Source organism: Brachyhypopomus gauderio, chromosome 14, assembly GCF_052324685.1.
Source record: "Brachyhypopomus gauderio isolate BG-103 chromosome 14, BGAUD_0.2, whole genome shotgun sequence".
Classification (NCBI taxonomy): domain Eukaryota; kingdom Metazoa; phylum Chordata; class Actinopteri; order Gymnotiformes; family Hypopomidae; genus Brachyhypopomus; species Brachyhypopomus gauderio.
The window spans coordinates 17,938,858-17,965,218 of record NC_135224.1 but is presented as its reverse complement, the minus strand read 5'-3'; the positions used below and the strand labels follow the sequence as shown (position 1 = coordinate 17,965,218).

General features: G+C 44.2%; 3 long non-coding RNA genes across 3 annotated transcripts; 1 reads left to right on the top strand and 2 right to left on the bottom strand.

The window, feature by feature from the left end:
* Positions 1-2,311: 2,311 nt before the first annotated feature.
* Positions 2,312-3,221, top strand: LOC143475742 (uncharacterized). Its single transcript, XR_013121108.1, has 3 exons — positions 2,312-2,445; positions 2,517-2,588; positions 2,775-3,221. It is a non-coding gene; the product is annotated as an uncharacterized LOC143475742 (long non-coding RNA).
* A 15,027-nt stretch (positions 3,222-18,248) lies between these two features.
* On the bottom strand, positions 18,249-20,287 carry LOC143475204 (uncharacterized). The gene is made up of 2 exons (XR_013120953.1): positions 18,617-20,287; positions 18,249-18,504 (listed from the first exon to the last, which is right to left on the bottom strand). It is a non-coding gene; the product is annotated as an uncharacterized LOC143475204 (long non-coding RNA).
* Positions 20,288-23,105: 2,818 nt separating this feature from the next.
* Positions 23,106-25,144, bottom strand: LOC143475196 (uncharacterized). Its single transcript, XR_013120951.1, has 2 exons — positions 23,474-25,144; positions 23,106-23,361 (listed from the first exon to the last, which is right to left on the bottom strand). It is a non-coding gene; the product is annotated as an uncharacterized LOC143475196 (long non-coding RNA).
* Positions 25,145-26,361: the final 1,217 nt, after the last annotated feature.

The window sequence follows — 26,361 nt, the reverse complement described above, 5'->3', positions numbered from 1 at the left end:
CAGCATAATGGGATAAAAGTGGTTCTATTGGATCTGCCATAGAGTCACCTGCCATAGAGAAGAGAAGATAAAGTTAACAGAGATCATGGCAGAGTTGCATAAGTCTGACTCTCACTTTACACTTTTAAAACACACAAATATTTTTTTCCAAATTCCACCCTTTCAGTAACTCTTTTAACATCACTAAAATTCAGCAAGCATACCGATCTCTTTAAACAACTTAAACAAAAATCTGTCTAAACTCACCCACTGAAAGCCACAGACACAGGAGAGCAATCGTGAACATGGTGGAATATTCTGAGAGTTTTCTCCACTCTACTATCATTTTAGCTTCCTGACACTTTATGAAGCTCCTCCCCACAACACAGTTCCATTTGTTCTTCTGTGCTGATGAACTGTATCAAAGAAACTAGTCTGATTAAAAAAATCTCACAATATATGTAACATGGTCATTGAAACTGAACATTGGCAACAATGAACAGGTAACCAGGCAACACGGTGGCTGGGTGGTTAGCACGTTTGCCTCTCAGCACTGGGGTCTTGGGTTCTGATCCCTATCTGAGTGGAGTTTCCATGTTCTCCCTGTGTTTGCGTGGGTTTCCTCTGGGATCTCTGGTTTCCTCCCACAATCCAAAAACATGATGGTTAGGTAAATTGGCAGTCCCTGACAAATTCTCCCTGAGTCTGTGTCTCTATGTTCAATAAAAAGTAGTGTCTGGGTTTGCTTGTATGCCCAGTGGTGGATGGTGGTCTGTCCTCTCTCCCCTTCCTGCACCCCATTCAGTCCCCCAGCACTGTTGCCAACTCCTCAGAAAGGAAAGTCGCTATTGGTTGTCCTAGAAGTCGCTAAATGACGTCATCACCTCACCTAATTTGCATAATACATGTTTTTGAAGCTGTAAAGGAATAACGTTGGGAGAGATAAAAAATGAGTAAAAACACCCTAAATATGTTAGAACTACAAATGAACAACATCTGTTGTCTTTGAAATAGGCAGTCACTTCTCAAAAGAACTACTTGACTTTAATGCTTTGTATAAACAAGTTTTACGTAAATTACATAAATAGTTTTTTTGCTGTGTTGTTCAATGTTAGTATATGAGTAGCAGTTAGCAGGAACTAGTTGGCATAGAAATCAACCTTACAATACAGGAAGTATGCCGGTGTATCATCTCCAATACACGGCTTCAGCCAGCCTTTAAATTCAGAATTTGATTCCACTCTTTCCTGCATTTTTGAGAATAGAGTTTAGAGTGAGACATGATGAGCAAGTTAGCTAGATGTTAAGCTTTCACAAAGATGCACATACTGTAGAGAGTTAGCTAAATGTTTAAGCTAGATGTTTAGCTTTCACAGAGATGCACTGTGGACACTGTGGACAAGTCGAGTGACCGGCTACGTGAATGAAGTGAAGAATGACTGAGACTGTGTGAGTTAAATGCAGTGATTTCTTTTCGTGTCTCACTGAAGACTAAAACATTTATATTTACATCCCCCATCGGCGGCAGCTTTGGGCATGCGCAGTTCATTTGCAGTGTGGACGTGGAGCGGTGAGGGTCTGCTCTGAGTGTGAGACTGTACTGAGTGTTGTGGGGCTCATGGCAGCACCCGCCGGGGCTCACGGCCCAGAGGACAGCAGCTGAAGAGCGTGTTTGTTCAGAGTCTCCAAAAGTCTCCAATAACACCACAAAAAGTCGCTAGATTTGTCGCTAGTCACTTTTTACTACAAAAAGTCGCTAGAGGGTCTGAAAAGTCACTAAATATAGCGACAAAGTCGCTAAGTTGGCAACACTGTCCCCCAGGGGGCTGTGGCTTCCGGTAGAGCAGGGGTACTCAACTGGCGCAGTCCTGTCCAGACCCAATCTTATTCCTGATTAACTGGATACGGAGCAAAAGAAAAAAACCGGGCTATTTTTCAGGGCTATTGAAAAAACACTCCGTCACGAGTGTTACGTTCGCCACCCCCGCCGCACCGGACCACAGGTCACAGGTATCTGCCAAAATTGGACCGCGGACAAATTTAGTTGAGTACCCCTGCGGTAGAGAGTACGCTGTGCACAATTGGCTGCCGCTTTTCGCCGGTGTGTGTGTGTGATTGGTTGTCTGTGACTTGTACCTGTGTTAAATTGTAAAGCGTCTTGGGAGTTTGGAAAGGCGCTATATATGTAGCCAGTGGGACTTGGGGCTGTGGTTAATGGGTTGCGAGTCGGCATTGGCTGAGCTTCCCGAGTTTTTTGTGGACAGGCCGATATATGGGCAGCTAAGGGGTCCTGCTAGCAGTAGTAGCTAAGCTAGCCAAACCTACGGCGTGTGTGGGATCAGCGTGAGTCACGGGGACGAAGCCAGAACCTGAGACTGAGAGACTGGTTGGAGCTGTGTGTGTGTGAGTGCTGGCTCGTGTGTGTTGCAGCACAGAGAGTAACACAGAGCTCAGAAGTAACTAAAGGTATGTTGCTGTGTAATTCCCCCCTCTTTGTGTGTTCTTTTTATATTAAATATTTGACTCCTTGTGCTTAGGCTAGCTGAGAACTGCACTATGGTCATAAGAAGTTGACTGGGAGAATGATAGAATTGCTGCCTATGAATGGGGTATGTATCTTTTAACATCAGTCTGATAATGTGCATATTTTAATAGACTGATGGATTTAAATCATTGATATGGTGCTTGTGTTGTGTATTTTCTTGTTAGAACCATTTAATGCTATGACTGGTGAAGACTTAGTAGATTGTTTAAAGCTAACATGCTATGTCCTCTTGCCCCCTTCCGTTAAACAGATTCCAGTGTGTTTTTAAGGGGGCTAGCTGCTGTTTTCTGTTTTCTTTTCTTTTCTTTTGTTTTCTTTTTGCCGTTTAAATTCTTTTAGGTAGCTGTTTTTACTAGGTCACTAGGAGTTTTATGATTAATTGTGAAATATAAGTGCTGTCTTCTCCTACCAAACACCTAAGAGTTATTTTAACTATTTTAACTGCTGCTCTGACTCTTAAAAGTATCTAACAATTGTTTAATTGTTATTTATATTGATCTTTTGCTTAGGGAGATCTGGTTACGGCTAAATATATTATAGGTTTATTTGAATCTGGGTAATGAGACCGCTATCTATTCAGTAATTGTAGTGGTGTGCAGTGATCACTTATTTGATTTGTAGTGAAACTTTCTTATTACTAGTATGGGGTTTTCTTTATTTTTTTTAAGTATAGTCACTACTGAGTTGTTTAGCTGTCCCATCCCTAACCTGGATTTTATTTTCCATTATGATTAGTTGTTTATTTATATTTAGTTGGTAATTAAAGATTTCTGTTTTATTATTTTCTTATTTGAAATTTACAATTATTATCTCTTTTGCTTGCCTGTCAACCTGGCGTGACCAAAATTTGTAATAAAGGAAATTTATACTTTTCTCAAAGCAACCTGTGTGTATCGATATTTCAGAGCTCCCCTTGCTCTAGGAATAAACTAAGGGGTGGCGTAGTCAGATTTTGTTAAATAGCCAAAAAGAGGGGTATGGGCCACATTTTTGGCGTAGCCGGCAGGATCTATTTGGTCACTGTTAGGTTGGCTGACAAGATTTATTTTGTTTTTTTGGTTTGTTTGGTGGAGCAGAGCAGCATTAGTTTAGCCTTTTAGAGAAAACAGCAGCTAGTTACCAGTGTGAGGGACCAAACCGACGACGAACTACAGAGATTGAGAGAGCAGGTGGAGCATCTGCGGACAGAGAACGAGAGACTCTCTGTAGTACGACCTGCAGGTACAGAGGCTGGTGATGCTCAACCAGTACGACGGGAGCAGGCATTCTACATTCCAAGGGAAAGGAAGTGCCCCAAATTCTCTGGCTCCATGAGTTCAGGTGGTCTTTCCATTGAAGAGTGGGTAGAAGAAGCTCAGAGTTGTATTAGATCAAAATATATGTCTGACTTTGATAAAGCAATGTTTCTGTATGATCACTTGGAGGGAGAAGCTCGTAATGAGATTAAATATAGACCTTCAGCAATTAAAGAAAGCTACCTCGAAATAATTACTGTTTTACAAGAAATATATGGGTGTAGCAAGTCTTATGTTTACTGGCAGCAGCGCTTCTTTGATAGGAGGCAAAGGGAGGGAGAGTCTGTATTTGAGTTTTCACATGCTTTGATGGAGTTAATGGGAAGGGTCAAACAGTGTAACAGTGGTTCCATTGCCAATGCTGATATGGTGTTAAGAGATCAATTTTGTGAAAATGTAATGGATCCTGCTTTGTGCAGAGAACTCAAGAGGTTGGTGCGGGCGGACGGGCAGCTTTCACTTTTGGATGTGCGGGAGAAGGCTATGAGGTGGGTGGAGGAGGATCGGCCTAGGAGTCGTGGTAGGAGTCAACGTGTGGCGATACGGGATAATGAAGTTGAGTTCATTTCACAGTGTGATTCAGTAACTTCACATTCTTCTGAATTAGCTGAGTTAAAAGATCTAGTTTTAAAACAGCAAGCACAATTAGATATGCTAACTAGACGCTTAGCACCTCCGGATAGTAATTTCCACACCGCTCCACCTAGAGAGGGGCGGTTTAAACGCACCTCTGATGGCCAGCCGATTTGTGTTAGGTGCGATAGACCTGGCCATATAGCGCGTTATTGCCAAGCTAACCCTCCTCCTCCTCCTAGTAGCAGACCTGCCCAGTTTGTGCCTTCGGGTCGTGTTAATAGCCAGTCGGAAAACTAGAACTTCCCAGCGTGCAGAGCCACATTCTGGGAAATAAAATATCTGGCTCATGTCTTTCTCCCAGTTCAGGTTTTAATCATTTGGTTGGTAATTGCCCGGTTTTATCTGTATCTATGGGGGGAATAAAAGTGCCTTGTTTGATTGATACTGGTTCTATGGTAACAACTATTACAGAGAGTTTCTTTCTTAAACATTTCTCACATATGCAACAAAAGGAGTGTAAGTGGTTGGGCTTGAAAGCAGCAAATGGGCTCGATATACCATACACAGGCTACCTTGAGTTGGGTATAGGGGTTTTGGGGCAACACATACCAGAAAGGGGGGTGTTGATTGTTAAGGACCCAGAACACATGGTTTTGCGTGATCGTAAGGCTTCTATACCGGGTATCTTGGGTATGAATGTGCTTGAAGCCTGTTATCAGATTCTTTTTGAGCAACATGGTGCGGAATTGTTCCGGTCCCCTCCCGTGCGGTTGGCGGACCCGGCATTTAGGCGTGCTCTGAAACAGGTTGAGAAGGTCGAAGCCTTTTTTAATTCTGCTTCTCCATTTAGGGTAAAAGTCCAAGGTAGACAACCCATTCGTGTATGTGCTGGTACTCTCTCCATGGTTCCTGTTACCTGTCCCCGGTTAGATTCTGTTGAATTTCTTCTTGAGCCTCTTGATCGCCCTGATGGACACCTTCCTGAGGGTCTACTTCTGTCCCCTGCCTGGGTTTCAGCCAAGGACGGCTTGTTATATGTCCCAATTGTTAGTGTTAGCAGTTCAGATGTCTGGCTTCCACCACGTCATGTGATTGGCACAGTACAACCTGGAACCGTAACTTCCATAACGACCTCATCTTCTGTTTCGATCAGCCCATCTTGGTATGAGTGCTCTGCTTTCGTGTCTGTTCAAGAAGCTATTTCCAGGCCCAAGTCTTCCCATGACTTTCTTTCTGACATTGAAGGATTGAGTGAAGAACAAATGGCAGCGGCGAGTTCACTTTTTGACAGATACTCTGATATATGCCCAAACCGAAGGAGATTTGGGGTGTACTACTTTAATGACTCATGAGATTCCACTGGGGGATGAAGTTCCAGTTCGCCAACCTTATCGACGTATCCCTCCCTCTCAATATGAAGCAGTCAATCTCCATATCCAGCAACTTTTAGAGAGTAAAGTGATTAGAAACAGCACCAGTCCATACTCATCCCCCATTGTCCTGGTTACCAAAAAGGATGGGAGCCTTCGTTTATGTGTAGATTATCGACAGCTAAATGCTAAGACCCGTCGTGATGCTTACCCTCTTCCCAGGATCGAGGAGTCCTTGGATGCTCTAGCCGGTGCAAAATGGTTCTCGACCCTGGATTTAGCCAGTGGCTATAACCAAGTTCCCGTGTTGGAAAAAGACAAGTGTAAAACTGCCTTTTGCAATCCATTTGGCTTGTTTGAATTCAATCGTATGCCTCTTGGACTTTGTAACGCCCCAGCTACCTTTCAGCGGCTCATGGAGCGTATGTTTGGCGATTGTCGCTACCAGTCTGTCTTATTATACCTTGACGATGTGATTGTGTTTTCATCTAGTGTCGAACAGCATCTGGAACGGCTAGCGGAAGTGTTCTCTCGCCTCCAGAAACAAGGGCTCAAAGTCAAATTGTCAAAGTGTCACTTTTTCCAGCGGCAAGTGAGCTATCTTGGACATGTTGTGTCAAGAGAAGGCGTGGCCACAGACCCAGCTAAGATCGAAGTAGTGAGAGAGTGGAGAAGGCCCTCACATCTTGCAGAACTACGCTCCTTTCTTGGTTTTGCCAGCTATTATCAGTGCTTTGTAGAAGGGTTCTCCAAGTTAGCTGCTCCTCTACACCAGCTGGTTGGAAAACTTGCAGGCGCGCGCCGAAAGGGGAAGACTCCACCTGTCCCATTGGCAGCTTCTTGGGATGAAGTGTGTGAATCTGCTTTTCAGTCACTGAAAGAGCGACTTACATCAGCCCCAGTTTTAGCTTATGCAGATTTCAGCAAGCCTTTTATCATAGAGGTAGATGCCAGCCATGGCGGGTTGGGAGCAGTTCTTTCCCAAGAACACGAGGGCAAGGTACGTCCAATTGCTTTCGCTAGCAGAGGACTGAGGCCCGCAGAGCGGAACATGGAGAACTACAGTTCAATGAAGTTGGAACTTCTTGCCGTTAAGTGGGCAGTAACTGAGAAATATTGTGAGTATTTGCTGGGAAACGAGTTCACCATTTTAACAGATAACAATCCTTTGAGTCATCTTCAGACTGCAAAGCTTGGAGCCATCGAGCAACGCTGGGCAGCGCAACTGGCCGCTTTCAATTTTAAAATTAAGTATCGTCCTGGGAAAAGTAATCAGAATGCTGATGCCTTGTCCAGGCAGTATGTGGAGCATTTCGCCATTGGAACAGAGGTCCCACCACTGAGATTTGAGGTCTTGGAGAGTGAACCAGCAAGGGTAGAGGCGCGTCAGTGTAGAGAGATGGTGGCCTTCGCTGGACGTTCCCCATTAGACTTGCGCTTGTTGCAAGAGGCAGATCCAGTCATCGGGCCAGTGTGCAAATTCCGTAAGGAAGGGCGGTATCCTAGAGCAGAGGAGCGAGAAGCCCTGTCCAGTCCAACTAAGGCTCTTTTTCGGCAGTGGAATTGTTTGCTGGAGAAAGAAGGGGTCTTGTATCGAGCTGTCCACCTATCTGGGGGCGAACCAGAAACATGTCAACTGCTCCTTCCAACACACTTGCAAGAAGAAGTCCTGGTTAGTGTTCATAATGATCATGGGCACCAAGGATTGGAGAGAACACTCAAACTGCTTCAGAACCGCTGTTTTTGGCCTGGTATGTCCAAAGATGTGGAGAGATGGTGTCAGCAGTGCCAAAGGTGTGTACTAGGGAAAGCCGTTCAACCAAAGATTCGAGCATTCCAAGGCACGCTACAAGCAACTCGGCCTCATGAGATCCTAGCCATCGATTTTACCCTGTTGGAACTGGCAAGTGATGGAAGGGAAAATGTGTTGATTCTTACTGATGTCTTTACCAAGTATACTCAAGCCATTCCTACGAGAGATCAACGAGCAAGTACAGTGGCCAAGATGTTAGTTCAACACTGGTTTCACCGCTTTGGCGTACCTTCCCGAATCCACTCAGACCAAGGTAGAAACTTTGAAAGTACCTTGATTCAGCAGCTGTGCAAGATGTATGGGGCCCAGAAGAGTAGGACCACTGCATATAGGCCTCAAGGGAATGGCCAATGTGAATGATTTAACCAGACACTGCACGACCTACTAGGAACATTGCCACAAACAGAAAAAAGACATTGGCCTGAGTATCTGTCTCAGTTAGTCTTTGCTTATAATACCACCCCTCACCAAACCACAGGAAAGACCCCATATTATCTCATGTTCGGGTATGAGCCAAAGCTTCCTATTGATTTTCTGCTAGGGACTGCGGATGATGCACAACAAGAGGACACCTTAGATGACTGGATTCGGAAACATCAGCAAAGTTTGAGGCTGGCTCGGGAGCAAGTGAGTGAAAGAGCAAAGAAACAGGCTCAACAGCGGAACCAGAGACATAATGATCGAGTAAATGACACTGGCTTTGAAGACGGGCAGCTGGTGTACAAAAGGAACCATGTGCCTGGCCGAAACAAAATACAAGATTATTGGAACTCTCAAGTGTACAGGGTGGTCCGGAGCCTGGCCAAAGGAGTTGTCTACTCTGTAGTCCCTGCCTTTGAGGAGGGCCCAGTCCAGCATGTGCATCGGAAAGAGTTGAGAGCAGTCCCTGAAGGGCAACGACAAGTGCCAGTGGAGGCCCCATCTACACCAAGTTCTGTGACCTCAGGAAGTGAGACAGAGGAACTGTCAGAATCCCTGATCCTATGCGTGGAAGGGAGCCAGGAGGATGTTGATGCACCAGAGGGTGAAGTTCTACATGAAGTAGAAGTCCCAGTTGATCACATGCCCACTCGACGCTCAAGTAGGTCTACAGCAGGCCAACATGCAAATCCCTTTAGACTCCCCCGTACAGTGTGCTTAGGAACCATGCGAGAGGAGGCCTAGTAAGTGTATGTTCAGAGTGACAATTGTCGGGACGCCGATTCTTTTGGAGGGGGTGTAATGTAGCCAGTGGGACTTGGGGCTGTGGTTAATGGGTTGCGAGTCTGCATTGGCTGAGCTTCCCGGGTTTTTTGTAGACAGGCCGATATATGGGCAGCTAAGGGGTCCTGCTAGCAGTAGTAGCTAAGCTAGCCAAACCTACGGCATGTGTGGGATCAGCGTGAGTCACGGGGACGAAGCCAGAGACTGAGAGACTGGTTGGAGCTGTGTGTGTGTGAGTGCTGGCTCGTGTGTGTTGCAGCACAGAGAGTAACACAGAGCTCAGAAGTAACTAAAGGTATGTTGCTGTGTAATTCCCCCCTCTTTGTGTGTTCTTTTTATATTAAATATTTGACTAGTAATTTAGCCTTGTGCTTAGGCTAGCTGAGAACTGCACTATGGTCATAAGAAGTTGACTGGGAGAACGATAGAATTGCTGCCTATGAATGGGGTATGTATCTTTTAACATCAGTCTGATAATGTGCATATTTTAATAGACTGATGGATTTAAATCATTGATATGGTGCTTGTGTTGTGTATTTTCTTGTTAGAACCATTTAATGCTATGACTGGTGAAGACTTAGTAGATTGTTTAAAGCTAACATGCTATGTCCTCTTGCCCCCTTCCGTTAAACAGATTCCAGTGTGTTTTTAAGGGGGCTAGCTGCTGTTTTCTGTTTTCTTTTCTTTTCTTTTGTTTTCTTTTTGCCGTTTAAATTCTTTTAGGTAGCTGTTTTTACTAGGTCACTAGGAGTTTTATGATTAATTGTGAAATATAAGTGCTGTCTTCTCCTACCAAACACCTAAGAGTTATTTTAACTATTTTAACTGCTGCTCTGACTCTTAAAAGTATCTAACAATTGTTTAATTGTTATTTATATTGATCTTTTGCTTAGGGAGATCTGGTTACGGCTAAATATATTTTATTTTCCATTATGATTAGTTGTTTATTTATATTTAGTTGGTAATTAAAGATTTCTGTTTTATTATTTTCTTATTTGAAATTTACAATTATTATCTCTTTTGCTTGCCTGTCAACCTGGCGTGACCAAAATTTGTAATAAAGGAAATTTATACTTTTCTCAAAGCAACCTGTGTGTATCGATATTTCAGAGCTCCCCTTGCTCTAGGAATAAACTAAGGGGTGGCATAGTCGGATTTTGTTAAATAGCCAAAAAGAGGGGTACGGGCCACATATAAATCGAACATTCATTCATAATGTGTAGACATGCTGATATTGCTGTACTGTAAACCTGATGTCATTGACGCACTCGCGCCATTTTGTGCTTTCAGTTTGTGATACTGGGTATGGCAGCAGGCTTTATGAGTGTGCGTTATGAGAGAGGCAGCAAGAAATGTGGTCGCAGCAATCCTCAGTACGGAGGAGATGATAAACACCCTGACCAGTGCAAGAGCTATGGTGGCGTACTGCTTACAAGCAAAATAAATAGAACATTTCTCCATAGTACTGCTGGCTAGCATGCTATCAGCGGTGATTAGCTTGTTTCGGAGCTGCGGTTTGCAGGGTTGCCACACACGCCATACATCCGATTTCTCACGCTGAAAAAATATGGTTTATTTATCTCTGATCTAGATCTATGATTCAATGAGTTACTAGTTTGCTCTGGCGCCAACCACTGGTGATCGATCAATTTAATTATATCTCCTTCCCATTAGTTGCCGTTTCCCCCGTCTTTACTTCCTGGTTTTTTCATAGTGCGTTGTGTATGTGTCTTCCTCACCATTTTTGCTCTCTCTGGTTCAGTTTAGTGTTTTATGGTTTTCTCCCCGGCTCATATTAGTTCTGTTTCCTTGTGGTTCTGTCAGCCGTTTAGTCTATTGTATGTTTTCCCTTGTCTACTTACCGTATTACTTGTTAGCTCTCCTATATTTAGTGTTTTGTTTCCTTTTCCTTAATAAATCATTTAAATATCTGCATTTGCGTCACACCCGCCCCTTGAATCGTTACAATCATCCTGCTCTGTTGGTAGAAGAGTCGCAGGGTTAAGTACAATACTGTGCCTTGAGCCAATTGCAATGATTGCAGGCTACATCTCAGTGCTTCGTTATAGATGGTGGGGGACTCACAGTAGCCTTGACACAGGTGGGTGAAAGTGTAAATCTGACCTTTGAACTCAAAGGCAAACCAGAATTGAGAGTCTGGGTGCACCGGTACGGAAAACAATGCATTGGCCAGATCAACAACTGAAAACCATGTGCTATCAAACGGAATTTGTGCAAGCAGTGTATATGGATTAGGCACCAGTGGTACTCTTGGTATTACTGCTTGATTAACTGCTAGGAGGTCCTGAACAAATCTCCATTCTTCTGGCTCGCCAGGACCTCTCATTTTCTTTACTGGAAAAATTGGAGTATGTACGGGTGAGGTTTTACAGGGAATTATCACCCCCGATTTCAACAATGCCTCAAAGACTGGTTCTATGCCCCTGAGTGCTTCAGGCTTCAGCGGGTATTGTGGCTTGTGAGGCCTAAAATCAGATTTTGGAATTATTTTTACTGATTCACAACCTTTAATGAGGCCCACATCACATTTGCCTTCTGCCCACAACATCTCTGGTACCTGCCTAGCTCCACACACACACAGTCTATTTTTGGACAGTCGAATGTTGGCGACTTGCCCACAATGAGCTCCAATCCCTGCTTTGCTCTCACTTCCTGATTCAACTATTTGCAGTAAATGCCACATGACTTGCTGTATTCGACATCATCCTTTGCACACACCCAGTCGCAAAAGCAGTGTCTAAGGCAGCTAAATAGTCTGTGGCGGTAGCAGAAGGGTTGCTGGCTTTTAGGAACCTAACAATATCAGCAGCTGGCCCTCTCAAACTTTCTACTAAGCGTTGCTTCTTTACAGCTTCATTACATTGCCATTCACTAACCATTTGTGTAGCTTGCTCCATCCAAACCTCGTAGTCTTCCTCACCTGGGGGAACAGGTCTGGCTCCTGAGAACAACCTTAATTTTCTGTAGCTAACCCCATCAGCAGATACCTGACCACACTTGTCAACTAGTTTGCCTATAGCATTCACTAGCTCTGCACTAAGGTCAGCTTTAGGGGGCTGATTGACTCTGGCGCAAGCCAATACATCTTCTATGGATTTTCCTTCTTGCTCTAACAGTGTACGCAACTTAGTGTCGTTGGTGCACATTGATGACAATTTTCATCCTCGAGGGCTGCCGATGCAGCAATGAGTACTCACGTATCCCCAGTGTCTCGGTTATCTCTATAATCAATGGCTCAGCGCGACGCAAACAGATGGGCTGAACGGTTAACAATCTGTCTGGCAGCTCCTTCTACAGTTAACAACAGTCCAGCTTGAACTGTCCCACGATGAGTAGCTTCTCAATGTAGTCACGAGGCCGCTGTAGAGCTTCAGCACAGGGACTCCACACGGTGCAGCTGATGTAATAATCTAGCTTACGGAGCTAAACCTTTCCCGCTACCTTCGAGCGAACGCAGTCTCCGGGTTTAAACTCCACAGATATGACCACAACACAGTTTGACGTCTGAGTAAATCTGCAAAGATCTACAATAGCCCTTTAAACAACTAATGGGAGTTTAAACTTTGAAAACTCAAAAGTTAAACTGGATTATTTTGAAAAGCAGAACAACACCACCCATCTCTCCTAGACTCGCACTCTCTCTCTCACACGAAGCGTAAAAACCCCTCATGGGATTCCCTCCCACTACTATTACCTGATAAGCCACTGACATGTCAATCACCAGTAGCATCACCTAAATGGTCAATTTTCCCGGGAATTCACAGGAAATGCTTTTGATAAACTGGCGCGGCAACACAGGACTATGGTACATGTAGTTTCTAACATCATATCTGCATTTGTCATAGAAAACCATACAATAAAACAAAATAATAATGTTTAGAGGTACTACATACAGATTATGTATCCCAACACAGTAATACTATGTATAGTTAGTATAGTGTCGGCAATACTTCGCGACTATGAAGTGGAATGAGGACATATAAGTATGGTAGAAAAGGGGCATGGTAATGAGTAACAGGTGAGGCTGTTCCAGCGGAGATCAGGTGGCATTCCTTACAAATTATTTGACTTTGTTCTTCATTTGTTGTTTCTGCCTCTCATGTGATTTGAGTTCAGGTGGTATAACAGGTCAAACAGGTAAATTATGTCAACAGCAAATGTAAAGTCACTTTCTGTCTGGAACCCTGAGGGGGAATTCAGCCAATACACATACAACACTAGAAATGATAAAATATTGAATTTTGTTAGAATATTTCTGTGTTAGTCAATATGCTGTATAATAAGTCTAGCTTACATCGTTCTCCAGTTTTTCTCCCAGGCTGATGTAATTGAATTACGAGGATCAGAATTACGTGAAGTTGTATCCGGGGCTGGAGTTTCATGGGGTTGTATTAAACGTAGACTGACAGCCACATGTTCCTCAGATGAAACCCCATCCGGCCCACGGACGAGAACCAGGACCCCTGTGGCTTTATAATGATTTCGGATCCCTTTTCCTCCATTTTACGTGTTATAAACCCAGAGGTTGGAATGCAAGAAAATTCAAGGAACCAGACAGTATTTTATAAACAACAGAAACAGGCAACAAGTAAAGGATATAAACAATTTATTTAGATTTTTCAATTTCAAACATCTTCTTAAATGATTCAAATTTAATCAAACCGAGATCCATTAAGCAGAAGACTCCAATGATTTCGAAGATGGATGATGATGATGATACGTCGATAGATATTGTAATGATTCTCCAATAATTCTCGTTGTACAATATATAATTTTGTAGAATTGGCTTGAATCATTCTGAATGATCATCTCCATATACTTGCTATGGGTTGTAATGAAATTATCCTGAGAAAATTCATCCATAAATTGATCTTAACGCAAGATAAAGCTTGAGAACAGCTTCAACTATATACAACAGGGCGTTGAGTTGACGATTTGTTGGCCACAGTGCCCTTACCAAATTTCCCGCGTTGTTCAGGCATGCTTGAAATAAATCAAGACGTTCTTCTGCGTTGGCTTCAATATTATCTGTAGCCTGCTCATCTGGCATTATTACAATTGCCGACGTTGGATCAGTATTAGACTTCATAATGCAGAAAAAAGTTAAACAAAATGGATGAGCGGTTGTATCCCCGTCAAAATGAAATAAATTCACTGTAGCACGGGTTCCTATCACAACAGCCCAGCCAATCAGATGTTGTCTCAAATGAAGAACAATGTGGGAGCCAATCTGATGCTGTCACGTCAGATAGAACGACATAGTAGTTGCATCCAATCAGACTCTGACATGACAGGCAAGATAATCTGGCAACAATTCTGATCTTGTTGTTCCTCCTCTATTCTGGCAGCAGTTAAAAACACTCCACTGTGTACATTTGACCTGCAGAACTAACCCAAATTAACCTCTACCATCACCAGTACTTAAATTAAAGTTTATACTTTGCTGGAGAGTTTTATTGTTTTCTTCTTATTCACAGTTAAAACTGTTAAATGCTTGCCCCCTTGTTGATCCTGTTTTGAACTTACCCGTGTTCCCTTTGTTGCCCTGTCCCCTTCCTGGCTTCCTGTTGGTCCCTGTCCCTGTGTGCGTTTCTGTCCGTGTCTACGTGCCTGTCCCCGTGTCCATCCTTGGTGGTGTCCTCAGAGTCCTTGTGCCCATCTCTGTTCCCCAAGTTGTCACCCAAGTTGTCAACCACTTTGTTTCCGTCCCTGTCTCCGTCATCCTTCGCCTGTTTGCCTCTGCGTCCCAGTCTTCCCGACTGTCCGGTCCTGTACCCTTGACCCCATCTTGTCCGGCCCCCTCGGTTCCACCTTCTGTGCCAGCTCCCTGTCCTGTCCCATTTAGTCCTGTCCCCACGTCGCCACTCGTTCCTTGTCCCGGTTCTCCCTTACGTCTGGTGTCTGGTCCATTGTGTCCGTTCTGCCCTGTGCCTGTTGTCCCTGCCCCGCCCCCGCCCGCTCGTCTCCCTCTGTGTCGTGGTGTCTCTGTCCCCGGCATCTGTCCGGCCATCCCTGTTTGGCGTGCCCCGGAGTTGCACGCCTTGAGGGGGAGTTATGTCACGTCCAGCCCCTCCCTCCTCCCTGGTCCCGCCTAGCTTCTCCGTTCCCATTGTTTCTCCCTCTGACTGTCACACCCTTGTTGTTAGTGCACACACCTGAGTCTCGTTTCACCGTCTTGTTTTCTGTGTATATAATCCCCATGGTGTTTCACTCCCGTGTCGGTCATTGTGTGCTTGTAGTGTGAGTTCCTCCCTGTTTTCCTGCTCGTGATTTGGAAATCCCTGCTATCATGTTTCTTGTTCTTGTTATCTGCCCCCCTTCTAGTTTTAGTTATTATACGTTGTTCTCCTCGTTGCCCTGCCTCCCAGCTCTGCGTAGTCTTTCCTGGTTTAAACTTGTTTTGTTTGTTAGTTTCTCTGTCCCTGTACATATCCCTAGTTTCGTTTGTGTAGTCTGGTTTAGTCATTTGTCTGATTCCTTGCCCTGTTAATTATATCTCCTTCCCATTAGTCGCCGTTTCCCCCGTCTTTACTTCCTGGTTTTTTCATAGTGCGTTGTGTATGTGTCTTCCTCGCCATTTTTGCTCTCTCTGGTTCAGTTTAGTGTTTTATGGTTTTCTCCCCGGCTCATATTAGTTCTGTTTCCTTGTGGTTCTGTCAGCCGTTTAGTCTATTGTATGTTTTCCCTTGTCTACTTACCGTATTACTTGTTAGCTCTCCTATATTTAGTGTTTTGTTTCCTTTTCCTTAATAAATCATTTAAATATCTGCATTTGCGTCACACCCGCCCCTTGAATCGTTACAATCATCCTGCTCTGTTGGTAGAAGAGTCGCAGGGTTAAGTACAATACTGTGCCTTGAGCCAATTGCAATGATTGCAGGCTACATCTCAGTGCTTCATTATAGATGGTGGGGGACTCACAGTAGCCTTGACACAGGTGGGTGAAAGTGTAAATCTGACCTTTGAACTCAAAGGCAAACCAGAATTGAGAGTCTGGGTGCACCGGTACGGAAAACAATGCATTGGCCAGATCAACAACTGAAAACCATGTGCTATCAAACGGAATTTGTGCAAGCAGTGTATATGGATTAGGCACCAGTGGTACTCTTGGTATTACTGCTTGATTAACTGCTAGGAGGTCCTGAACAAATCTCCATTCTTCTGGCTCGCCAGGACCTCTCATTTTCTTTACTGGAAAAATTGGAGTATGTACGGGTGAGGTTTTACAGGGAATTATCACCCCCGATTTTAACAATGCCTCAAAGACTGGTTCTATGCCCCTGAGTGCTTCAGGCTTCAGCGGGTATTGTGGCTTGTGAGGCCTAAAATCAGATTTTGGAATTATTTTTACTGATTCACAACCTTTAATGAGGCCCACATCACATTTGCCTTCTGCCCACAACATCTCTGGTACCTGCCTAGCTCCACACACACACAGTCTATTTTTGGACAGTCGAATGTTGGCGACTTGCCCACAATGAGCTCCAATCCCTGCTTTGCTCTCACTTCCTGATTCAACTATTTGCAGTAAATGCCACATGACTTGCTGTATTCGACATCATCCTTTGCACACACCCAGTCGCAAAAGCAGTGTCTAAGGCAGCTAAATAGTCTGTGGCGGTAGCAGAAGGGTTGCTGGCTTTTAGGAACCTAACAATATCAGCAGCTGGCCCTCTCAAACTTTCTACTAAGCGTTGCTTCTTTACAGCTTCATTACATTGCCATTCACTAACCATTTGTGTAGCTTGCTCCATCCAAACCTCGTAGTCTTCCTCACCTGGGGGAACAGGTCTGGCTCCTGAGAACAACCTTAATTTTCTGTAGCTAACCCCATCAGCAGATACCTGACCACACTTGTCAACTAGTTTGCCTATAGCATTCACTAGCTCTGCACTAAGGTCAGCTTTAGGGGGCTGATTGACTCTGGCGCAAGCCAATACATCTTCTATGGATTTTCCTTCTTGCTCTAACAGTGTACGCAACTTAGTGTCGTTGGTGCACATTGATGACAATTTTCATCCTCGAGGGCTGCCGATGCAGCAATGAGTACTCACGTATCCCCAGTGTCTCGGTTATCTCTATAATCAATGGCTCAGCGCGACGCAAACAGAAGGGCTGAACGGTTAACAATCTGTCTGGCAGCTCCTTCTACAGTTAACAACAGTCCAGCTTGAACTGTCCCACGATGAGTAGCTTCTCAATGTAGTCACGAGGCCGCTGTAGAGCTTCAGCACAGGGACTCCACACGGTGCAGCTGATGTAATAATCTAGCTTACGGAGCTAAACCTTTCCCGCTACCTTCGAGCGAACGCAGTCTCCGGGTTTAAACTCCACAGATATGACCACAACACAGTTTGACGTCTGAGTAAATCTGCAAAGATCTACAATAGCCCTTTAAACAACTAATGGGAGTTTAAACTTTGAAAACTCAAAAGTTAAACTGGATTATTTTGAAAAGCAGAACAACACCACCCGTCTCTCCTAGACTCGCACTCTCTCTCTCACACGAAGCGTAAAAACCCCTCATGGGATTCCCTCCCACTACTATTACCTGATAAGCCACTGACATGTCAATCACCAGTAGCATCACCTAAATGGTCAATTTTCCCGGGAATTCACAGGAAATGCTTTTGATAAACTGGCGCGGCAACACAGGACTATGGTACATGTAGTTTCTAACATCATATCTGCATTTGTCATAGAAAACCATACAATAAAACAAAATAATAATGTTTAGAGGTACTACATACAGATTATGTATCCCAACACAGTAATACTATGTATAGTTAGTATAGTGTCGGCAATACTTCGCGACTATGAAGTGGAATGAGGACATATAAGTATGGTAGAAAAGGGGCATGGTAATGAGTAACAGGTGAGGCTGTTCCAGCGGAGATCAGGTGGCATTCCTTACAAATTATTTGACTTTGTTCTTCATTTGTTGTTTCTGCCTCTCATGTGATTTGAGTTCAGGTGGTATAACAGGTCAAACAGGTAAATTATGTCAACAGCAAATGCAAAGTCACTTTCTGTCTGGAACCCTGAGGGGGAATTCAGCCAATACACATACAACACTAGAAATGATAAAATATTGAATTTTGTTAGAATATTTCTGTGTTAGTCAATATGCTGTATAATAAGTCTAGCTTACATCGTTCTCCAGTTTTTCTCCCAGGCTGATGTAATTGAATTACGAGGATCAGAATTACGTGAAGTTGTATCCGGGGCTGGAGTTTCATGGGGTTGTATTAAACGTAGACTGACAGCCACATGTTCCTCAGATGAAACCCCATCCGGCCCACGGACGAGAACCAGGACCCCTGTGGCTTTATAATGATTTCGGATCCCTTTTCCTCCATTTTACGTGTTATAAACCCAGAGGTTGGAATGCAAGAAAATTCAAGGAACCAGACAGTATTTTATAAACAACAGAAACAGGCAACAAGTAAAGGATATAAACAATTTATTTAGATTTTTCAATTTCAAACATCATCTTAAATGATTCAAATTTAATCAAACCGAGATCCATTAAGCAGAAGACTCCAATGATTTCGAAGATGGATGATGATGATGATACGTCGATAGATATTGTAATGATTCTCCAATAATTCTCGTTGTACAATATATAATTTTGTAGAATTGGCTTGAATCATTCTGAATGATCATCTCCATATACTTGCTATGGGTTGTAATGAAATTATCCTGAGAAAATTCATCCATAAATTGATCTTAACGCAAGATAAAGCTTGAGAACAGCTTCAACTATATACAACAGGGCGTTGAGTTGACGATTTGTTGGCCACAGTGCCCTTACCAAATTTCCCGCGTTGTTCAGGCATGCTTGAAATAAATCAAGACGTTCTTCTGCGTTGGCTTCAATATTATCTGTAGCCTGCTCATCTGGCATTATTACAATTGCCGACGTTGGATCAGTATTAGACTTCATAATGCAGAAAAAAGTTAAACAAAATGGATGAGCGGTTGTATCCCTGTCAAAATGAAATAAATTCACTGTAGCACGGGTTCCTATCACAACAGCCCAGCCAATCAGATGTTGTCTCAAATGAAGAACAATGTGGGAGCCAATCTGATGCTGTCACGTCAGATAGAACGACATAGTAGTTGCATCCAATCAGACTCTGACATGACAGGCAAGATAATCTGGCAACAATTCTGATCTTGTTGTTCCTCCTCTATTCTGGCAGCAGTTAAAAACACTCCACTGTGTACATTTGACCTGCAGAACTAACCCAAATTAACCTCTACCATCACCAGTACTTAAATTAAAGTTTATACTTTGCTGGAGAGTTTTATTGTTTTCTTCTTATTCACAGTTAAAACTGTTAAATGCTTGCCCCCTTGTTGATCCTGTTTTGAACTTACCCGTGTTCCCTTTGTTGCCCTGTCCCCTTCCTGGCTTCCTGTTGGTCCCTGTCCCTGTGTGCGTTTCTGTCCGTGTCTACGTGCCTGTCCCCGTGTCCATCCTTGGTGGTGTCCTCAGAGTCCTTGTGCCCATCTCTGTTCCCCAAGTTGTCACCCAAGTTGTCAACCACTTTGTTTCCGTCCCTGTCTCCGTCATCCTTCGCCTGTTTGCCTCTGCGTCCCAGTCTTCCCGACTGTCCGGTCCTGTACCCTTGACCCCATCTTGTCCGGCCCCCTCGGTTCCACCTTCTGTGCCAGCTCCCTGTCCTGTCCCATTTAGTCCTGTCCCCACGTCGCCACTCGTTCCTTGTCCCGGTTCTCCCTTACGTCTGGTGTCTGGTCCATTGTGTCCGTTCTGCCCTGTGCCTGTTGTCCCTGCCCCGCCCCCGCCCGCTCGTCTCCCTCTGTGTCGTGGTGTCTCTGTCCCCGGCATCTGTCCGGCCATCCCTGTTTGGCGTGCCCCGGAGTTGCACGCCTTGAGGGGGAGTTATGTCACGTCCAGCCCCTCCCTCCTCCCTGGTCCCGCCTAGCTTCTCCGTTCCCATTGTTTCTCCCTCTGACTGTCACACCCTTGTTGTTAGTGCACACACCTGAGTCTCGTTTCACCGTCTTGTTTTCTGTGTATATAATCCCCATGGTGTTTCACTCCCGTGTCGGTCATTGTGTGCTTGTAGTGTGAGTTCCTCCCTGTTTTCCTGCTCGTGATTTGGAAATCCCTGCTATCATGTTTCTTGTTCTTGTTATCTGCCCCCCTTCTAGTTTTAGTTATTATACGTTGTTCTCCTCGTTGCCCTGCCTCCCAGCTCTGCGTAGTCTTTCCTGGTTTAAACTTGTTTTGTTTGTTAGTTTCTCTGTCCCTGTACATATCCCTAGTTTCGTTTGTGTAGTCTGGTTTAGTCATTTGTCTGATTCCTTGCCCTGTTAATTATATCTCCTTCCCATTAGTCGCCGTTTCCCCCGTCTTTACTTCCTGGTTTTTTCATAGTGCGTTGTGTATGTGTCTTCCTCGCCATTTTTGCTCTCTCTGGTTCAGTTTAGTGTTTTATGGTTTTCTCCCCGGCTCATATTAGTTCTGTTTCCTTGTGGTTCTGTCAGCCGTTTAGTCTATTGTATGTTTTCCCTTGTCTACTTACCGTATTACTTGTTAGCTCTCCTATATTTAGTGTTTTGTTTCCTTTTCCTTAATAAATCATTTAAATATCTGCATTTGCGTCACACCCGCCCCTTGAATCGTTACAATCATCCTGCTCTGTTGGTAGAAGAGTCGCAGGGTTAAGTACAATACTGTGCCTTGAGCCAATTGCAATGATTGCAGGCTACATCTCAGTGCTTCATTATAGATGGTGGGGGACTCACAGTAGCCTTGACACAGGTGGGTGAAAGTGTAAATCTGACCTTTGAACTCAAAGGCAAACCAGAATTGAGAGTCTGGGTGCACCGGTACGGAAAACAATGCATTGGCCAGATCAACAACTGAAAACCATGTGCTATCAAACGGAATTTGTGCAAGCAGTGTATATGGATTAGGCACCAGTGGTACTCTTGGTATTACTGCTTGATTAACTGCTAGGAGGTCCTGAACAAATCTCCATTCTTCTGGCTCGCCAGGACCTCTCATTTTCTTTACTGGAAAAATTGGAGTATGTACGGGTGAGGTTTTACAGGGAATTATCACCCCCGATTTCAACAATGCCTCAAAGACTGGTTCTATGCCCCTGAGTGCTTCAGGCTTCAGCGGGTATTGTGGCTTGTGAGGCCTAAAATCAGATTTTGGAATTATTTTTACTGATTCACAACCTTTAATGAGGCCCACATCACATTTGCCTTCTGCCCACAACATCTCTGGTACCTGCCTAGCTCCACACACACACAGTCTATTTTTGGACAGTCGAATGTTGGCGACTTGCCCACAATGAGCTCCAATCCCTGCTTTGCTCTCACTTCCTGATTCAACTATTTGCAGTAAATGCCACATGACTTGCTGTATTCGACATCATCCTTTGCACACACCCAGTCGCAAAAGCAGTGTCTAAGGCAGCTAAATAGTCTGTGGCGGTAGCAGAAGGGTTGCTGGCTTTTAGGAACCTAACAATATCAGCAGCTGGCCCTCTCAAACTTTCTACTAAGCGTTGCTTCTTTACAGCTTCATTACATTGCCATTCACTAACCATTTGTGTAGCTTGCTCCATCCAAACCTCGTAGTCTTCCTCACCTGGGGGAACAGGTCTGGCTCCTGAGAACAACCTTAATTTTCTGTAGCTAACCCCATCAGCAGATACCTGACCACACTTGTCAACTAGTTTGCCTATAGCATTCACTAGCTCTGCACTAAGGTCAGCTTTAGGGGGCTGATTGACTCTGGCGCAAGCCAATACATCTTCTATGGATTTTCCTTCTTGCTCTAACAGTGTACGCAACTTAGTGTCGTTGGTGCACATTGATGACAATTTTCATCCTCGAGGGCTGCCGATGCAGCAATGAGTACTCACGTATCCCCAGTGTCTCGGTTATCTCTATAATCAATGGCTCAGCGCGACGCAAACAGAAGGGCTGAACGGTTAACAATCTGTCTGGCAGCTCCTTCTACAGTTAACAACAGTCCAGCTTGAACTGTCCCACGATGAGTAGCTTCTCAATGTAGTCACGAGGCCGCTGTAGAGCTTCAGCACAGGGACTCCACATGGTGCAGCTGATGTAATAATCTAGCTTACGGAGCTAAACCTTTCCCGCTACCTTCGAGCGAACGCAGTCTCCGGGTTTAAACTCCACAGATATGACCACAACACAGTTTGACGTCTGAGTAAATCTGCAAAGATCTACAATAGCCCTTTAAACAACTAATGGGAGTTTAAACTTTGAAAACTCAAAAGTTAAACTGGATTATTTTGAAAAGCAGAACAACACCACCCGTCTCTCCTAGACTCGCACTCTCTCTCTCACACGAAGCGTAAAAACCCCTCATGGGATTCCCTCCCACTACTATTACCTGATAAGCCACTGACATGTCAATCACCAGTAGCATCACCTAAATGGTCAATTTTCCCGGGAATTCACAGGAAATGCTTTTGATAAACTGGCGCGGCAACACAGGACTATGGTACATGTAGTTTCTAACATCATATCTGCATTTGTCATAGAAAACCATACAATAAAACAAAATAATAATGTTTAGAGGTACTACATACAGATTATGTATCCCAACACAGTAATACTATGTATAGTTAGTATAGTGTCGGCAATACTTCGCGACTATGAAGTGGAATGAGGACATATAAGTATGGTAGAAAAGGGGCATGGTAATGAGTAACAGGTGAGGCTGTTCCAGCGGAGATCAGGTGGCATTCCTTACAAATTATTTGACTTTGTTCTTCATTTGTTGTTTCTGCCTCTCATGTGATTTGAGTTCAGGTGGTATAACAGGTCAAACAGGTAAATTATGTCAACAGCAAATGCAAAGTCACTTTCTGTCTGGAACCCTGAGGGGGAATTCAGCCAATACACATACAACACTAGAAATGATAAAATATTGAATTTTGTTAGAATATTTCTGTGTTAGTCAATATACTGTATAATAAGTCTAGCTTACATCGTTCTCCAGTTTTTCTCCCAGGCTGATGTAATTGAATTACGAGGATCAGAATTACGTGAAGTTGTATCCGGGGCTGGAGTTTCATGGGGTTGTATTAAACGTAGACTGACAGCCACATGTTCCTCAGATGAAACCCCATCCGGCCCACGGACGAGAACCAGGACCCCTGTGGCTTTATAATGATTTCGGATCCCTTTTCCTCCATTTTACGTGTTATAAACCCAGAGGTTGGAATGCAAGAAAATTCAAGGAACCAGACAGTATTTTATAAACAACAGAAACAGGCAACAAGTAAAGGATATAAACAATTTATTTAGATTTTTCAATTTCAAACATCATCTTAAATGATTCAAATTTAATCAAACCGAGATCCATTAAGCAGAAGACTCCAATGATTTCGAAGATGGATGATGATGATGATACGTCGATAGATATTGTAATGATTCTCCAATAATTCTCGTTGTACAATATATAATTTTGTAGAATTGGCTTGAATCATTCTGAATGATCATCTCCATATACTTGCTATGGGTTGTAATGAAATTATCCTGAGAAAATTCATCCATAAATTGATCTTAACGCAAGATAAAGCTTGAGAACAGCTTCAACTATATACAACAGGGCGTTGAGTTGACGATTTGTTGGCCACAGTGCCCTTACCAAATTTCCCGCGTTGTTCAGGCATGCTTGAAATAAATCAAGACGTTCTTCTGCGTTGGCTTCAATATTATCTGTAGCCTGCTCATCTGGCATTATTACAATTGCCGACGTTGGATCAGTATTAGACTTCATAATGCAGAAAAAAGTTAAACAAAATGGATGAGCGGTTGTATCCCCGTCAAAATGAAATAAATTCACTGTAGCACGGGTTCCTATCACAACAGCCCAGCCAATCAGATGTTGTCTCAAATGAAGAACAATGTGGGAGCCAATCTGATGCTGTCACGTCAGATAGAACGACATAGTAGTTGCATCCAATCAGACTCTGACATGACAGGCAAGATAATCTGGCAACAATTCTGATCTTGTTGTTCCTCCTCTATTCTGGCAGCAGTTAAAAACACTCCACTGTGTACATTTGACCTGCAGAACTAACCCAAATTAACCTCTACCATCACCAGTACTTAAATTAAAGTTTATACTTTGCTGGAGAGTTTTATTGTTTTCTTCTTATTCACAGTTAAAACTGTTAAATGCTTGCCCCCTTGTTGATCCTGTTTTGAACTTACCCGTGTTCCCTTTGTTGCCCTGTCCCCTTCCTGGCTTCCTGTTGGTCCCTGTCCCTGTGTGCGTTTCTGTCCGTGTCTACGTGCCTGTCCCCGTGTCCATCCTTGGTGGTGTCCTCAGAGTCCTTGTGCCCATCTCTGTTCCCCAAGTTGTCACCCAAGTTGTCAACCACTTTGTTTCCGTCCCTGTCTCCGTCATCCTTCGCCTGTTTGCCTCTGCGTCCCAGTCTTCCCGACTGTCCGGTCCTGTACCCTTGACCCCATCTTGTCCGGCCCCCTCGGTTCCACCTTCTGTGCCAGCTCCCTGTCCTGTCCCATTTAGTCCTGTCCCCACGTCGCCACTCGTTCCTTGTCCCGGTTCTCCCTTACGTCTGGTGTCTGGTCCATTGTGTCCGTTCTGCCCTGTGCCTGTTGTCCCTGCCCCGCCCCCGCCCGCTCGTCTCCCTCTGTGTCGTGGTGTCTCTGTCCCCGGCATCTGTCCGGCCATCCCTGTTTGGCGTGCCCCGGAGTTGCACGCCTTGAGGGGGAGTTATGTCACGTCCAGCCCCTCCCTCCTCCCTGGTCCCGCCTAGCTTCTCCGTTCCCATTGTTTCTCCCTCTGACTGTCACACCCTTGTTGTTAGTGCACACACCTGAGTCTCGTTTCACCGTCTTGTTTTCTGTGTATATAATCCCCATGGTGTTTCACTCCCGTGTCGGTCATTGTGTGCTTGTAGTGTGAGTTCCTCCCTGTTTTCCTGCTCGTGATTTGGAAATCCCTGCTATCATGTTTCTTGTTCTTGTTATCTGCCCCCCTTCTAGTTTTAGTTATTATACGTTGTTCTCCTCGTTGCCCTGCCTCCCAGCTCTGCGTAGTCTTTCCTGGTTTAAACTTGTTTTGTTTGTTAGTTTCTCTGTCCCTGTACATATCCCTAGTTTCGTTTGTGTAGTCTGGTTTAGTCATTTGTCTGATTCCTTGCCCTGTTAATTATATCTCCTTCCCATTAGTCGCCGTTTCCCCCGTCTTTACTTCCTGGTTTTTTCATAGTGCGTTGTGTATGTGTCTTCCTCGCCATTTTTGCTCTCTCTGGTTCAGTTTAGTGTTTTATGGTTTTCTCCCCGGCTCATATTAGTTCTGTTTCCTTGTGGTTCTGTCAGCCGTTTAGTCTATTGTATGTTTTCCCTTGTCTACTTACCGTATTACTTGTTAGCTCTCCTATATTTAGTGTTTTGTTTCCTTTTCCTTAATAAATCATTTAAATATCTGCATTTGCGTCACACCCGCCCCTTGAATCGTTACAATCATCCTGCTCTGTTGGTAGAAGAGTCGCAGGGTTAAGTACAATACTGTGCCTTGAGCCAATTGCAATGATTGCAGGCTACATCTCAGTGCTTCATTATAGATGGTGGGGGACTCACAGTAGCCTTGACACAGGTGGGTGAAAGTGTAAATCTGACCTTTGAACTCAAAGGCAAACCAGAATTGAGAGTCTGGGTGCACCGGTACGGAAAACAATGCATTGGCCAGATCAACAACTGAAAACCATGTGCTATCAAACGGAATTTGTGCAAGCAGTGTATATGGATTAGGCACCAGTGGTACTCTTGGTATTACTGCTTGATTAACTGCTAGGAGGTCCTGAACAAATCTCCATTCTTCTGGCTCGCCAGGACCTCTCATTTTCTTTACTGGAAAAATTGGAGTATGTACGGGTGAGGTTTTACAGGGAATTATCACCCCCGATTTCAACAATGCCTCAAAGACTGGTTCTATGCCCCTGAGTGCTTCAGGCTTCAGCGGGTATTGTGGCTTGTGAGGCCTAAAATCAGATTTTGGAATTATTTTTACTGATTCACAACCTTTAATGAGGCCCACATCACATTTGCCTTCTGCCCACAACATCTCTGGTACCTGCCTAGCTCCACACACACACAGTCTATTTTTGGACAGTCGAATGTTGGCGACTTGCCCACAATGAGCTCCAATCCCTGCTTTGCTCTCACTTCCTGATTCAACTATTTGCAGTAAATGCCACATGACTTGCTGTATTCGACATCATCCTTTGCACACACCCAGTCGCAAAAGCAGTGTCTAAGGCAGCTAAATAGTCTGTGGCGGTAGCAGAAGGGTTGCTGGCTTTTAGGAACCTAACAATATCAGCAGCTGGCCCTCTCAAACTTTCTACTAAGCGTTGCTTCTTTACAGCTTCATTACATTGCCATTCACTAACCATTTGTGTAGCTTGCTCCATCCAAACCTCGTAGTCTTCCTCACCTGGGGGAACAGGTCTGGCTCCTGAGAACAACCTTAATTTTCTGTAGCTAACCCCATCAGCAGATACC